The following is a 14,918-nucleotide window of genomic DNA, read 5'->3' on the forward strand; positions in this document are numbered from 1 at the left end:
CCACACTACCAAGAATCTTACCATTAGCTCAGTACTCTGTATTCCTGTTATTCCTTCCAAAGTGAATCACCTCACACTTTTCCGCATTAAACTCCATTTGCCACCTCTCAGCCCAGCTCTGCAGCTTATCTATGTCCCTCTGTAACCTGCAACATCCTTCTGCACTAGCCACAACTCCACCAACTTTGGTGTCATCCGCAAATTTACTAACCCATCCTTCTACGCCCTCATCCAGGTCATTTATAAAAATGACAAACAGCAGTGGCCCCAAAACAGATCCTTGATGTACACCACTAGTAACTGAACTCCAGGATGAACATTTCCCATCAACCACCACCCTCTGTCTTCTTACAGCTAGCCAATTTCTGATCCAAACCGCTAAATCACCCTCAATCCCATGCCTCCGTATTTTCTGCAATAGCCTACCATGGGGAACCTTATCAAACGCTTTACTGAAATCCATATACACCACATCAACCGCTTTACCCTCATCCACCTGTTTGGTCACCTTCTCAAAGAACTCAATAAGGTTTGTGAGGCACGACCTACCCTTCACAAAACCGTGTTGACTATCCCTAATCAAATTATTCCTTTCTAGATGATTATAAATCCTATCTCTTATAATCCTTTCCAACACTTTACCCACAACCGAAGTAAGGCTCACTGGTCTATAATTACCAGGGTTGTCTCTACTCCCCTTCTTGAACAAGGGGACAACATTTGCCAGTCTCCAGTCTTCTGGCACTATTCCTGAAGACAATGATGACATAAAGATCAAAGCCAAAGGCTCTGCAATCTCCTCTCTAGCTTCCCAGAGAATCCTAGGATAAATCCCATCCAGCCCAGGGGACTTATCTATTTTCACACCTTCCAGAATTGCAAACACCTCCTCCTTATGAACCTCAATCCCGTCTAGTCTAATAGCCTGTATCTCAGTATTCTCCTCGATTACATTGTCTTTTTCCTGTGTGAATACTGACGAAAAATATTCATTTAGCACCTCTCCTATCTCTTCGGACTCCATGCACAACTTCCCACTACTGTCCTTGACCGGCCTCAATCTTACTCTAGTCATTCTTTTATTCCTGACATACCTATAGAAAGCTTTAGGGTTTTCCTTGATCCTACCTGCTAAAGACTTCTCATGTCCCCTCCTGGCTTTTCTTAGCTCTCTCTTTAGGTCCTTCCTGGCTAACTTGTAACTCTCAAGCGCCCTAACTGAGCCTTCATGCCTCATCTCTACATAAGCCTCCTTCTTTGTCTTGACAAGAGATTCAACTTCTTTAGTAAACCATGGTTCTCTCGCTCGACCACTTCCTCCCTGCCTGACAGGTACATACTTCTCAAGGACACGCAGTAGCTGTTCCTTGAACAAGCTCCACATTTCAATTGTGCCCAGCCCCTGCAGTTTCCTTCTCCATCCTATGCATCCTAAATCTTGCCTCATCGCCAAGGAAGGAATGGACAGAGTTGGCAATGATTGGTAGCGACAGAGAAAAGGAGAGTATTGAGGGATGGGCGATCAACGGTGGCTCAGTCAGCCTTACCCACATTGTGTTAATGCAAAGAAAATTAGGCCAGGGCTCGGGAAATTGGAATGGATCAGTGAATTTATGTAAGCAAGGTATGTATGTGATTATTGCAAATTACATCTGTGTTAGCCTCTCATTTTTACAAACAGTTTCAATATCCACTCTTATAATCTATAATAGGACTTAGATTAGGTTTTAGGATTAAAGGGATCAAAAAATACTAGAAGGAAGGCAGGGGACTGAGTTGGATAATCAGCTGTGATCATACTGAATGGTGGAATAGGCACCAAGGCTAAATGACCTCCACCTGGTCTTATTTTTTATACGTCTGTGAATGAGCATGCTGTAAGTTGTCGGAACATAATGAGGAGGCTGGCAGGAATAGAAAACATAGAGGATAGGAGCAGGTGGAGGCCATTCGGCCCATTCTTCACGATCACGTCTGATCATCCAACTCAATAGCCTAATCCTGCTTTCTCCCCATAACCTTTGATCCCAAGTGCTTTATCTAGGCATGACTTGAATACATTCAATATTTTGGCATCAACTACTTACTGTGGTAATGAATTCTACAGGCTCACCACCCTCTGGGTAAAGAAATGTCTCTGTCCCAAATGCCTGCTTTGTCTGTGTTTTTGCGATTTCCATAACTATCAATATGTTATTGCTCGTGAAACCTGTTTGAAGTAACTAAGCAGATTTGACATAACCTGTCAGATCCTAACCTAACAGTCTTGTATTGTTTAAGTACTCCTAGCACCCTGGTGAACTGATGGGCTTATACTCAGAACAGACTAGGAGCAAATCTGAGTTAATATTTAGCAGTTTTAGAGGTTTTCCAATCCTCCAACACCTTAATGCTTGGAGCCTTACTACTGCTCACCAATTGAATTGTGTGTCACTTACAAATGTGCATCTATGTTTTGTCCAGCTTTAAGACCCACCTGCTTTGAGAATCCCATATCTGACCAGGTTAAACAAAATACTTCACAAGGAGAGGGGCATATAAAATAGAAAATTTAAAGATAATTTATGAGGATATAAAGTCTAGGCTTACACCCTCTGGAGTTTAAAAGAACGAGAGATCTAATTGACCTTTATAAGATGATAAGACTGGCAAAGTAGGTGTAGAGAGGATGTTACCCCTTGTGGGGCAATTTAAAACAGGAGATCATAGATTTAGGATAAGGGGTGGCAGGTTTAAAACAGAGATGAGGATCAAAGGATTGTGAATCTATGGAATTCACGGCCCCAGAATGCAGTGAATGCTGGGACAGTGAGTAAATTTGAGGAGGACATAGACAGATTTTAAATCAATAACGAGTTAATGAGTTATGGAGAGTGGGCGGGAAAGTGGATTTGAGGCAGCAATGAGGTCAGCCACAATTGTAATAAATTGCAGAGCAGTCTTGAGGGGCTAAATGGCTCCTGGTTTTTATATTCTTAATGTGCTGGCACAAGTCCAGAGCATTCACATATACACAGTGCTAATGATCTTCAGACAAATATTACGGTGGCAGATCTCATGCTTGTTTTTGTCATGCCTTTGCTAAACCCTGCTCATTACAAATAATGTTCAAGCATGAACTGGGCACTTTCCACCTCAGATCTTTTGTCAACCAAATGCATGATGCAACACTTGAATAAAGTGTCTTTTGCTTTAAATCAAAGTTTTTAAATCAAGTTTGACCAATCAAATTGCATCTGGAACGCAGCACCTTAGATTAAAAGAAAGAAAAAGTTAAGGTCTGGACCATCTTCTGCAGATTTTGAGGGGGTTTGGTCTGGTGTGTACCTAAATCTATGACTGTGACTCTGAGCATTTCTGTCATTTTATCGGCAAGTGTGTTTCCTATCGGTCTGTGTGCCTGCGTTTCTAACCGTTGTTGTGACTCTTGTGTCCACGTTTAAGGGAGACTGAGTTATTGTGGTGTATCTATGTCTGCTAGAAGTGGAGCTTTCAGGGGGTGGGGGTAGTCTGCGTGCGAGTCTGTATATGGTTGTCTCTCACCGTATTGCAGTATGTGTCATTGTCAGTTTCCATCCTCCAGTACACATAACTATGATCGTGCGCGGTTATAGTCATAGAAATGTACAGCATGGAAACAGACTCTTCAATCCAACTCATCCATGCTGACTAAAAATCCTAAATTAATCTAGTCCGGTTTGGCCCATATACCTCTAAACCCTTCCCATTCAGATGCATTTTAAATGTTGTTACTGTACCAGACTCCACCACTTCCTCTGGCAGCTCATTCCATACACGCTGTGCCCTCTGTGTGAAAACGTTACCCCTTAGGTCCCTTATAAATCTTTCCCCTTTCATCTTAAACCTATGCCCTCTAGTTTAGGACTCCGCTACCCTGGGGAAAAGACCTTGTCTATTCACCCTATCCATGCCCCTCATGATTTTATAAACCCATATAAGGTCACCCTTCAGTCTCCGATGCTGCAGGGAAAATAGCCCCAGGGCCTTGCGGGAAGGTACTATATTGGGGGAGGTACTATTATTATAATAATAATATAGTATTATTAGTATACTAATAATACTATATTAGTATTATACTGATGTATAATACTAATACATCAGTATTAGGCAGGAGCTTGGGAGTGTTAATTGGGAGGAGCTGCTTTCAGGCAAGTCCACATTTGACATGTGGCAATTGTTTAAAGACCTGCTGAGGAGAGTCCAAGACTGGCATGTTCCAGTAAGGAGGAAGGTTAAGGATGGCAAGGTAAGGGACCGTTGGATAACGAGGGTGGTTGTGAATTTAGTCAAAAGGAAAAAAGCAACATATGTAAGGTTTAGGAAATTAAAATCAGACAGGGCCTGTGAGGAATATAAGGAAAGAATGAAAAGTACTCAAGCAGGGAATTAGGAGAGCAAGAATGGGTCATGAAATGACCTTGGCAAGTAGGGTTAAAGAAAATCCCAAGACATTCTATAGATACGTTAAAAAGCAAGATGATAACTAGGGAGAAGATAGGACCACTCAAGGATAAAGGAGGGAACTTTGGCTTGGAGGCAGAGAATGTCGATGAGATCCTAAATGAATGCTTTGCATTGTTATTCACCCAGGAAAAGGATATGGAGGATAGTGAGGTTTATGTGGAGTGTGCTAATATGCTAGGGCGTTTTCTGATCAAGAAAGAAGTGGTGTTGGATCTCTTGAAGAGCGTTAAGGTGGATACATCTCTAGGGCCTGATGGTACCTACCCCAGGTTATTGAGAGAGGCAAGAAAGGAGATTGCTGGGGCCTTGACCAAGACCTTTGTATCCTTGCCAGCCACTGGAGAGGTCCTGGAGGACTGGCGAATAGCGAACGTTGTTCCTCTGTTCAAGGGAAATAGGGATATTCTAGGAAACTACAAACTGGTGAGTCTCACATCAGTGGTGGCGAAGCTATTGGAGAGAATTCTTAAAGATAGGATTTGCACACATTTGAAAGATCATGGCCCAATTAGCTACAGTCAGCATGGCTTTGTGCAGGGAAGGTTACATCTTACTAACTAGATTGAACTTTTCAAGGAGGTGATGAAGGTGATCGATGAGGGTAGAGCAATGGATGTTGTCTACATGGATTTTAATAAGGCTTTCGACAAGGTCCCTCATGGTAGGCTTATCCAGAAGATTAAGATGCACGGGATCCACAGTGACCTGGCCATGTGGATTCAGAATGAGCTTGCCCATTGAAGACAGAAAGTATTGTTGGAAGACTGTTTCCCAGGCTGGACGTCCATGACTAGTGGTGTTCTGCAGGGATCCGTCCTGAGGCCTCTGTGGTTTGTGATATATGTAATGACTTGGATGAAAACGTAGGTGGATGTGTTAGTAAGTTTGCAGGGAATACAAAGATTTGCGGAGTTGTGGATAGTGTAGAAGGTTGTCAAAGGATACAGCGGGAATAGATCAGTTGCAGATATGGGCAGAAAAATGGCAAATGGAATTTAATCTGGATAAGTGTGAGGTGCTGCACTTTGGGAGATCAAATGTTAAGGAAAAGTATACAGTTAATGGCAGGACTCTGAGCAGCATTGATGTACTTTGGGTTAAAGTCCATAGCTCCCTGAAAGTGGCCATGCAAGTAGATAGGGTGGTAAAGAAGGCATATGACAAGCTTGCCTTTATTGATCAGGGCATTGAGTACAATAGTCAAGATGTCATGTTGCAGCTTTATAAGACTTTGGTTAGGCCACACTTAGAGTATTGTGTTCAATTGTAGTCACCACATTACAGGAGGATGTGTAGGCTTTGGAGAGGGTGCAGAAGAGGTTTACCAGGATGCTGCCTTGATTAGAGGGTATGAGCTATAAGGAGAGGCTAGAAAAACTCGGGTTGTTTTCTCTTGAGCGGCGGAGACTGAGGGGAGACTTAAATGAAGTCTATAAAATTATGAGATGCTTAGATAAGGTTGACAGTCAGAATCTTTTTCCCAAGAGCACCATGGGGCAGCACGGTGGCTCAGTGGTTAGCACTGCTGCCTCACAGTGCCAGGGACTTGGGTTCGATTCCACCTTCGGGCGACTGTCTGTGTGGAGTTTGCACATTCTCCCCATGTCTGCGTGGGTTTCCTCTGGGTGCTCCGGTTTCCTCCCACAATCCGAAGATGTGCAGGTTAGGTGGATCGGCCGTGCTAAATTGCCCGTATTGTTGAGGGATGTGTAGATTAGGGGGATAGGTCTGGGTGGGATGCTCTTTGAGTCGGTGTGGACTTGTTGGGCCAAAGGGCCTGTTTCCACACTCTAGGGATTCTATGATTCTATTCTAGTATTTAATACAAGAGGGCACGCATTTAAGGGTAAGGGGAAAGTTCAAAGGAGGCATGAGGGTAAGTTTTTTTTACACAGTGAGTAGCAGGAGTCTGGAACACACTGCCAGGGGTGGTGGTGGAGACAGATACAATAGGGGCATTTAAGGGACTTTTAGATAAGCACATGACTATGCAGAGAATGGAGGGATATGGACCAAGGGCAGGCAGAAGGGATTAGTTTCATTTGGCGTCACGTTCGGCACAACTTCATGGGCCGAAGGGCCTGTTCCTGTACTGTACAGTCCTATGCTCTTTTCAACCCCTCCCTATAGCTCCAACTCTTGCGACATCCTTGTAAATCTTGTCTGAACCCTTTCAACTTTCACGTATGTTGCTGTATATCACTGGTTGTATGCACCTGAGAGACACAGAGAGAGCTGGTCAGTCTGTGCATTTGCATGTTTTGGTTTTGCATGTGTGTGGATGAGTATACGTTCAGTCTCTATGTGTTGAAAACAGAAATTGCTGGAAAAGCTCAACAGGTCTGGCAGCATCTGTGCAGAAAAATCAGAGTTAACGTTTTGGGACAAGTGACCAGAGGAAGGGTTCTGAGAAACGGTTATGCAATCCAAAACGTTAACTCTGATTTTTCCGCACAGATGCTGCCAGACCTGTTGAGCTTTTCCAGCAATTTCTGTTTTTGTCTTTGTGTGTCTCCACATAGGGCGTGGGCATATGTGCACACTATGGACGTACTTACATACAAGTTTCCGTACGCATGTAGACACACACAGACTTATCCCATGATTATCTCTTCTATCAATTAATGTACCTTTCACTCGGATACATGAACACAGAGGAAACTGCACACCAAATATATATATACAGACAGATGCAAACACTTAAGAACACAGAAACACGTGCATATGAAGAGGAGAACTACGGACACAAGGAGACAAATGTCCAGGGTCAGAAATGCATACGATCGCTCAGGCTTAAAAAATCCATAAAGTTCACACATGAACACAGGGAAAGACGAAACATTCGTATGTTCAGTGACCATTTTATGTTATAATAGCTCTGGCATATTTATTACATCAGTGCCCTAAACATGATAGAATGACTGCCTCAAATACATTGCAACACACAATTCCAATCAGCAGGGAATTGTTACCTTTGGGACAGGTATTTGGTGCATGAAATATTGCTAACCCTGGAATTATTCCTTCAAACTCATCATCTTATATGAATTCTACAGAATGAGCTTTGGAAATCCAAGTATTCGACCGCTCAGAGTCCCTGGTGGCGAGTTCCTCATTGAACCCGTTCCTGTTCTTTCCTAAAAGTGATACAATGCCACTCTCTACCAGAACATGCGGGTCACTTCACAAGTGGAGGGGGGAAAACCATCAGGAATTCAATAAGAGGGAGACAGCAGATCAACCCCAAAATGACAGAGCTGTCAGGTGGAGATGGAGAGTTCATCAGTATTTGGCTGAGCGCTCAGTTAAACTTGGAAAGACTTGATGAAACAATGAAACAATTTGAAAAATATTAATAAACATGGAGCAATCTTAAAGCAGAGGTGATTAAGGGTGAGAGGGGCATTGAAGTGTATAAAATTGAGGGGCATAGGCATGAAGAGATATGTTTCCCTTAATAGACCGATCAGGGGCATAGATTTAAGGTAAGGGTGGGAGGTTTAAAGGCAATGAGGAAAAACATTTTTACACAGAAGTTGATGAAAATCTTGAACTCACTGTAAGCCTAGTAGAAGCAGAAGTCCTGATAACATTTTAACAGTATTTACTTGCGCACTTGCAATGCCAAGGCATATATTCTTTTAAAAGGGGCGGCATGGTGGCTCAGTGGTTGGCGCTGCTGCCTCACAGCGCCAGGGACCCAGGTTCAATTCCAAACTCAGATGACTGTCTGTGTGAAGTTTGCACATTCTCCCCGTGTGTGCGTGGGTTTCCTCCAGGTACTCCGGTTTCATCCCACAGTCCAAAGATGTGCAGGTTAGGGTGGATTGGCTATGCTAAATTACCCATAATGCCCAGGGATGTGCAGGTTAGGGTGGGTTATCGGGGGATGGGTCTGAATGGGATGCTCTGAGGGTCGGTGTAGACTTGTTGGGCTGAAGGGCCTGTTTCCACACATTAGGGATTCTATTCTAAAAATATAAATATGGGCCAGGTGCTAGAAAATGGAATTAGATCAGTGCTTGCCCTTAACTGGCACAGACAGCATGGGCTGACAGCCCTTTTTTTTTGTGCAGTAGATCTCTGACTCTCATTTGACCTGTAAAAAGAGGAAAGTAACACAAAAGAATACATGCACACAAAGCCAATTCGTGCGGAGCTGTCAGCTAATACACAAGTCCAGACCCTCTCCATCCAAAAACATTGCCACAATATTATGAAGTTCTTCTGGGGGTGGGTAAATGTTAGGAGCTAATGCTGTACTTATCAAGTACCCCCACACTTGTTATAATGAGTCATGCAGCAAGTAATGAGCCACAGGATGAATAATGTCCTGTTTTATCACCACTCTGCACCAATTTAGTGAGTGATTTGCTGGGATTTATAAATAGGCTTGCAGTACATTTGCTGTTCCTGTTTTTCTGTGTGGTGTTTAATGGAAATGTCTCCTTAACAAGAGCAAAGAAGTGTTTTCACAGAGCATCTGACAAGCACGTCAAAAATGGCCATCAAGGGCTTTTTTTTTCTATTCATTTGTGGGATGTGGGCGTCGTTGGCTGGGCCCAGCATTTCTTGCCCATCCCTAGTTGCCCTTGAGAAGGTGGCAGTGAGCTGCCTTCTTGAACCACTGCAGTCCTCCTGCTTTGGGTTGACTCACAATGCTATTAGGGAGGGAATTCCAGGATTTTGACCCAGCGACAGTGAAGGAACAGCAATATATTTCCAAGTCAGGATGGTGAATGACTTGGACGGGAACTTGGAGGTAGTAGTGTTCCCATATATCTGCTGCCCTTGTCCTTCTAGATGGAAGTGTTCGTGGGTTTGGAAGGTGCTGCCTGAGGATCTTTGTGAATTTCTGCAGTGCATCTTGTAGATAGTACACACTGCTGCTACTGAGTGTCGGTGGTGGAGGGAGTGGATGCTTGTGGATGTGGTGCCAATCAAACAGGCTGCTTTGTCCTGGATGGTGTCAAGTGTCTTGAGTGTTGTTGGGGCCGCACTCATCCAGGCAAGTGGGGAGTATTGCATCACACTCCTGACTTGTGCCTTGTAGATGGTGGACAGGCTTTGAGGAGTCAAGAGATGAGTTACTTGCCGCAGTATTCCCAGCTTCTGGCCTGCTCTTGTAGCCACTCTGTTAATGTGGTGAGTCCAGTTGAATTTCTGGTCAATGGTAACCTCCAGGATGTTGATTGTGGGGAATTCAGTGATGGTAACACCATTGATTGTCAAGGGATGGTGATTAGGTTGTCTCTTATTGGTCATAGCCTGGTATTTGTGTGGTGCGAATGTCACTTGCCACTAATCAGCCCAAGCCTGGATATTGTCCAGATCTTGTTGCATGTGAACATGGACTGCTTCAGTATCTAAAGAGTCACGAATGATGCTGAACATTGTGCAATCGTCGGCGAACATCCCCACTTCTGACCTTATGATGGAGGGAAGGTCATTGATGAAGCAGCTGAAGATGGTTGGGCCTAGGACACTACCCTGAGGAACTCCTGCAGAGATGTCCTAGAGCTGGGATGATTGACCTCCCACACCTACGACCATCTTCCTGTGTGTCAGGTATGATTCCAACCATTGGAGAGTTTTTCCCCAATTCCCATTGATTCCAGCTTAGCAATGGCTCCTTGATGCCACACTCAGTCAATTGATTATGAAGGCTATTCCTCTCACTTCCCCTCTGGAATTCAGCTCTTTTGTCCATGTTTGAAGCAAGGCTGTAATGAGGTCAGGAGCTGTGTAGCCCTGGCGGAACCCAAACTGGGCGTCACTGAGCAGGTTATTGCTGAGCAGGTGCTGCTTGATAGCACTGTTACTGACACCTTCCATCACTTTACTGACGATCGAGAGGAGACTGATGGGGCGGTAATTGGCCGGGTTGGATTTGTCCTGCTTTTTATGTACAGGATATACTTGGGCAATTTTCCACATTGTCGGGTAGATACCAGTGTTGTAACCGTACTGGAACAGCTTGGCTAAAGGAGCGGCAAGTTCTGGAGCACATGTCTTCAGTACCATTCCCGGAATGTTGTCAGGGCCAGTAGCCTTTGCAGAATCCAGTGTCTCCAACCATTTCTTGATATCACGTGAAATGAATCGAATTGGCTGAAGACTGGTATCTGTAATGCTTGGGGAACACTGGAGGAGGCCGAGATGGATCATCCACTCGGCACTTCTGGCTGAAGATTGCTGCGAATGCTTCAGCCTTATCTTTTGCACTGATGTGCTGGGCTCTTCCATCATTGAGGATGGGGATATTTGTGGAGATTCCTCCCCCAGTGCATTGTTTAATTGTCCACCACCATTCACAACTGGATGTGGCAGGATTGCAGAGCTTAGATCTGATCCGCTGGTTGTGGGATCGCTTAGCTCTGTCTATCACTCACTGCTTTCGCTGTTCGGCGTGCAAGTAGTCCTGTTTGGTGGCTTCACCAGGTTGATACCTCATCTTCAGGTATGCCTGGCACTTCTCCTGGCATGCCCTCCTGCACTCTCCATTGAACCAGGGTTGATCCCCTGGCTTGATGGTAATGGTTGAGTGGGGGATATGCTCGGCCATGAGGGTACTGGTCTGACACATTTATACTTTAAAAAAAAGAACAGTGCTGTTCAGCTGGGGAGTGTTTCAGGGAAGCAGATCCCTTCAAAAGACCAAGGTTACAAACGGGAGGCTGGAAGAACACAGCATCTGCAGGAAAGGAGAAATCAATGTTTCGGGTATTACCCTTCTTCAGGACTAGACGTGGGGGTAGAGGGAGCTGCAGATAAAGTGGGGGGAGTTGGGGGTAGTAGAAAGGTGGTGATAGGTAGACACTGGTAGTAGGTATGACTTGGTTGGTCAATGGGAGGGATGAATTTGGTTGGTGGCTATAAGGGAGGAGTTGGGGCTGGGAAGGGAGCAGGGGGATGGGTGGGAAGGTTATTTGAAATTGGAGAACTCAATGTTGAGTCCTCCGGGCTGTAAGGTGCCCAGGCAGAAGATAAGGTGCGGTTCTTCAAATTTGCGTTCCGAGTCGCTGCGACACTGGAGGAGGCCGAGGACGGATATGTCGGAGGGGGAGCAGATGCGGAGTGGGGCGGTGAGTTGAAATGGGCGGTGACCAGGTGGTTAGGTTGGACATTATGGGCCAGGCGAAGATGCTTGGCGAAACAGTCACCTAGTCTATGTTTGATCTCACCGATGTAGAGAAGGCCATATCGGGAGCACCAGATGCAATAGACTAGGTTGGAGGAGATGCAGGTGAAGCTCTGTCTCACCTGGAAGGACTGTTTAGGGCCCTGGATGGAGGTGAGGGAGGTGGTGCATGGGCAGGTGTTGCATCTTTTACGGTTACAGGGGAAGGTACCGGGCGGGTTGGAATGGTTGGTGGGGAGTGTGGCATGAACTAATCAGCGGCGAAGGCAGTGGTCCTTGTGGAAGGCAGAGAGGGGTGGTGGGGTCTATTTGGAGTTGGCGGAAGTGTTTGAGGATGATGCATTGGATGCAGAGGCTGGTGGGGTGGAAAGTGAGGACACAGGGGACCCTATCTTACTATGTTTGGAGGGAGGGGAGTGGTTAAGAGCTCGGAGCAGGCGCGGTGGAGGGCTGTCTGGATGACAGAGGGGGGAAAAAGAACATTGTTTGTAAAAGGTGGACATCCGGATTGCGAGTGGAATGTCTCCTCATCAGAGCAGATGTGCCAGAGATGAAGGAATGGGGAAAACGGGATGGAGTTTTCGCAGGATACAGAGTGGGAGGAGGTGTAGTCTAGGTAGCTATGGGAGTCTGTGGGTTTATAGTAAATGTCAGTCCATAAACCGTCACCAGAAATGGAAATGGAGAAGCCAAAAAAGGGGAAGGAGGTGTCTGGGACAGACCAAGTGAATTTGAGGGTGGGGTGGAAGTTGTTAGCGAAGTCGATGAACTGCTCCAGTTCAGCCTGGGTGCAGGATGCAGCACCAATGCAGTGATTGATGTAACGGTGGAAGAGTTGGGGAACGGTACCGGTGTACGTACTGAAGGGGGACTGTTTGACATAACCGACAAACAGGCAGGCGCAGCTGGGGCCCATGGCCACCCCCTGGATTTGGAGAAAGTGGGAAGAATTGAAGAAAAAGTTATTGAGGGTGAGGACTACTTCAGCGAGGTGGAAGAGGGTACTGTTGGGGGTGGAGGGGGGGAACTGGATGAGTCTGTTGGAGAGGAAAAGACTGAGGGCCTCTAGGCCGTCCTTGTGGGGTCTGGACGTGTGTAGGGATTGCACATCCATAGTAAAGATGAAGCACTAGGGGCCAGGGAACTGGAATTTTCCAAAGAGATGGAGGGCGTGGTTTGTGTCCCGGATGTAAGTGGGAGTGCCTGGAACAAGGGGGAAGAGAATGGAGTGGTGATAGGATGAGATGAGTTCGCTGGGGCAGGAGCATGCGGAGACGATGGGTCGGCCGGGTTAGTTGGGCTTGTGGATCTTGGGGAGCAGGTAGAACCGGGTAGTGCGGGGCTGGGGGACTATAAGGCTGGAGGCAACGGAGGGGAGGTCACCAGAAGTGACAAGGTGATGGACAGTGTGGGACACAGAGGCTTGATGGGCCATGGTGGGGTCGTGGTCAACAGGGAGGTAGGACATAGTGTCGGAGAGTTAGCGATCGGCCTCTGTGACATAGAGGTCCATAGTCCACACTACCACCACCAGACATTTTGTCAGCGGGTTTGATGGTGAAACAGGGATTGGTGCAGAGAGAGTGGAGTGCTGCATGTTTGGAAAAGGAGAGATTGGAGTGGGCGAGGCAATCAATGTCGCATTGGCAGTGAGCAACGAAGAGGTCCAGGGCAGGTAAGAGGCCAGCACGGGGTGTCCGAGAGGAGAAGGAAGGTTGGAGGCAGGAGAAAGGTCCCTGGAAGGTGGTTGAGAGTCTTTATTGAAGTTGGCAGCATGGAGGCGAAGGGTTCCACGTCGTGGAAGGGCACACTGGTATCTCCCCATGCTATTGCGAGCAAACACTCTCACTAAAACCTTTCCAGTGGGACAGAGGGGAAAGATTGCTTTCTTGGGCCTTTCAACCCTAGTGTACCAAGGAACTGAGAAGAAGAGAACCTCGCTGTATCTGACCAGGAATGTACATTATCAACACAGTACTGAAATCTTGAGGCACGTCAGAGTGGAATGTTGTCTGGAGAAAAATTGTGTTCTCTTGCACTCTGTAATTTTTCATTTGAAATGTTTTGCCTGGAATGTACAATGTAAATATTCAGACAATTGTCAGGTTTGCTGCAAAGTATATTTTTGGAAACAGCCCCTATCTTTTCCAACAATGATTTGACAAAGTCAGCCTTCCAACAGGAGGGATAGATAAAACCTGGTTCAGTGACGGTTATCTGGAGTGATGTTTGATACACGATAACATAAATGTTATCGACTCTACGCATGATCAGTCTCTTGCCGAGTGGAAAGGTTGGGTCTGATATGCTGGAAGGCATCTCATGCCCTTGCTAGTCGATCACTTGCTGTCTCGTTCCCACACCAGCTCCAAGATCTCCTCCACCACTGATACCTGGCTGCTCTCTCCCTCTCTAGTGGAGTCTGATGAAGCATCCACCATTCCCACTCCCTCCCTTCAACTCAGGAGTTGACACTCTTTCCCCTCCAATGCTGCCACATCCGACTTCCCCCTGTCACAGCCTCAAAGCCATCCTTGCAAACAAACATAGACGAGTTGCAGTCTGGTCCGGAGCTTCACGTCCTGATGAGGTTTGGGGCATTAAATCAGTATTTATACTGAATAATGCCACCCACATTCTGATCAGCCTGAGTCTGTTACTTTCTCTCTTGCTCTGTCACTGAATTGCCTTGACCTCATCCTCCCCTTCATCAGGAAATACCAACTTGTCTCTTTCTCCAAAAACAAACATTTGTGTTTGGAGCAGGCGTAGATCATTTGGCCTCTCGGGTCTGCTCTGCCTTTCAACGAATGATCTGGTGTAATCCTCAGTCCACATTCCTAACTACCACAGATAACCTTGCTTATCAACAATCTCTCCGCATCAGTCTCAAACATGTTCAAGGGGACTGCTTCCACTGTCTGTATAGGAAAAGAGTTCTAAAGACTCAACAACCCTTATACTGGAATCCTCTATAAGAGGAAACATTCTTTCCACATCCACTTGGTCAAGACCCCTCAGAATCTTAGCCATTTCAATCAAGAGGCCACCACATGTTCCAGCAGATATAAACCTAACCTATCTTCAGAAGACAAAACACCCATTCCATATAGTAGTCTTGTAAATATTCACTAAACTGCCATTCACTAAACTAACAGTTACAACAGTTACAACTATGCATCAATGACCTGTATAAAGGAAGCACTACATCCTTATGTATATACACGATTCCCCATGCGACAAATGATCACGTACTGATTTGGTCTTTGAAAGATTTTGTGATCATGTTTAA

This window comes from Rhincodon typus, chromosome 45, assembly GCF_021869965.1.
Source record: "Rhincodon typus isolate 14 chromosome 45, sRhiTyp1.1, whole genome shotgun sequence".
In the NCBI taxonomy this organism is placed as follows: domain Eukaryota; kingdom Metazoa; phylum Chordata; class Chondrichthyes; order Orectolobiformes; family Rhincodontidae; genus Rhincodon; species Rhincodon typus.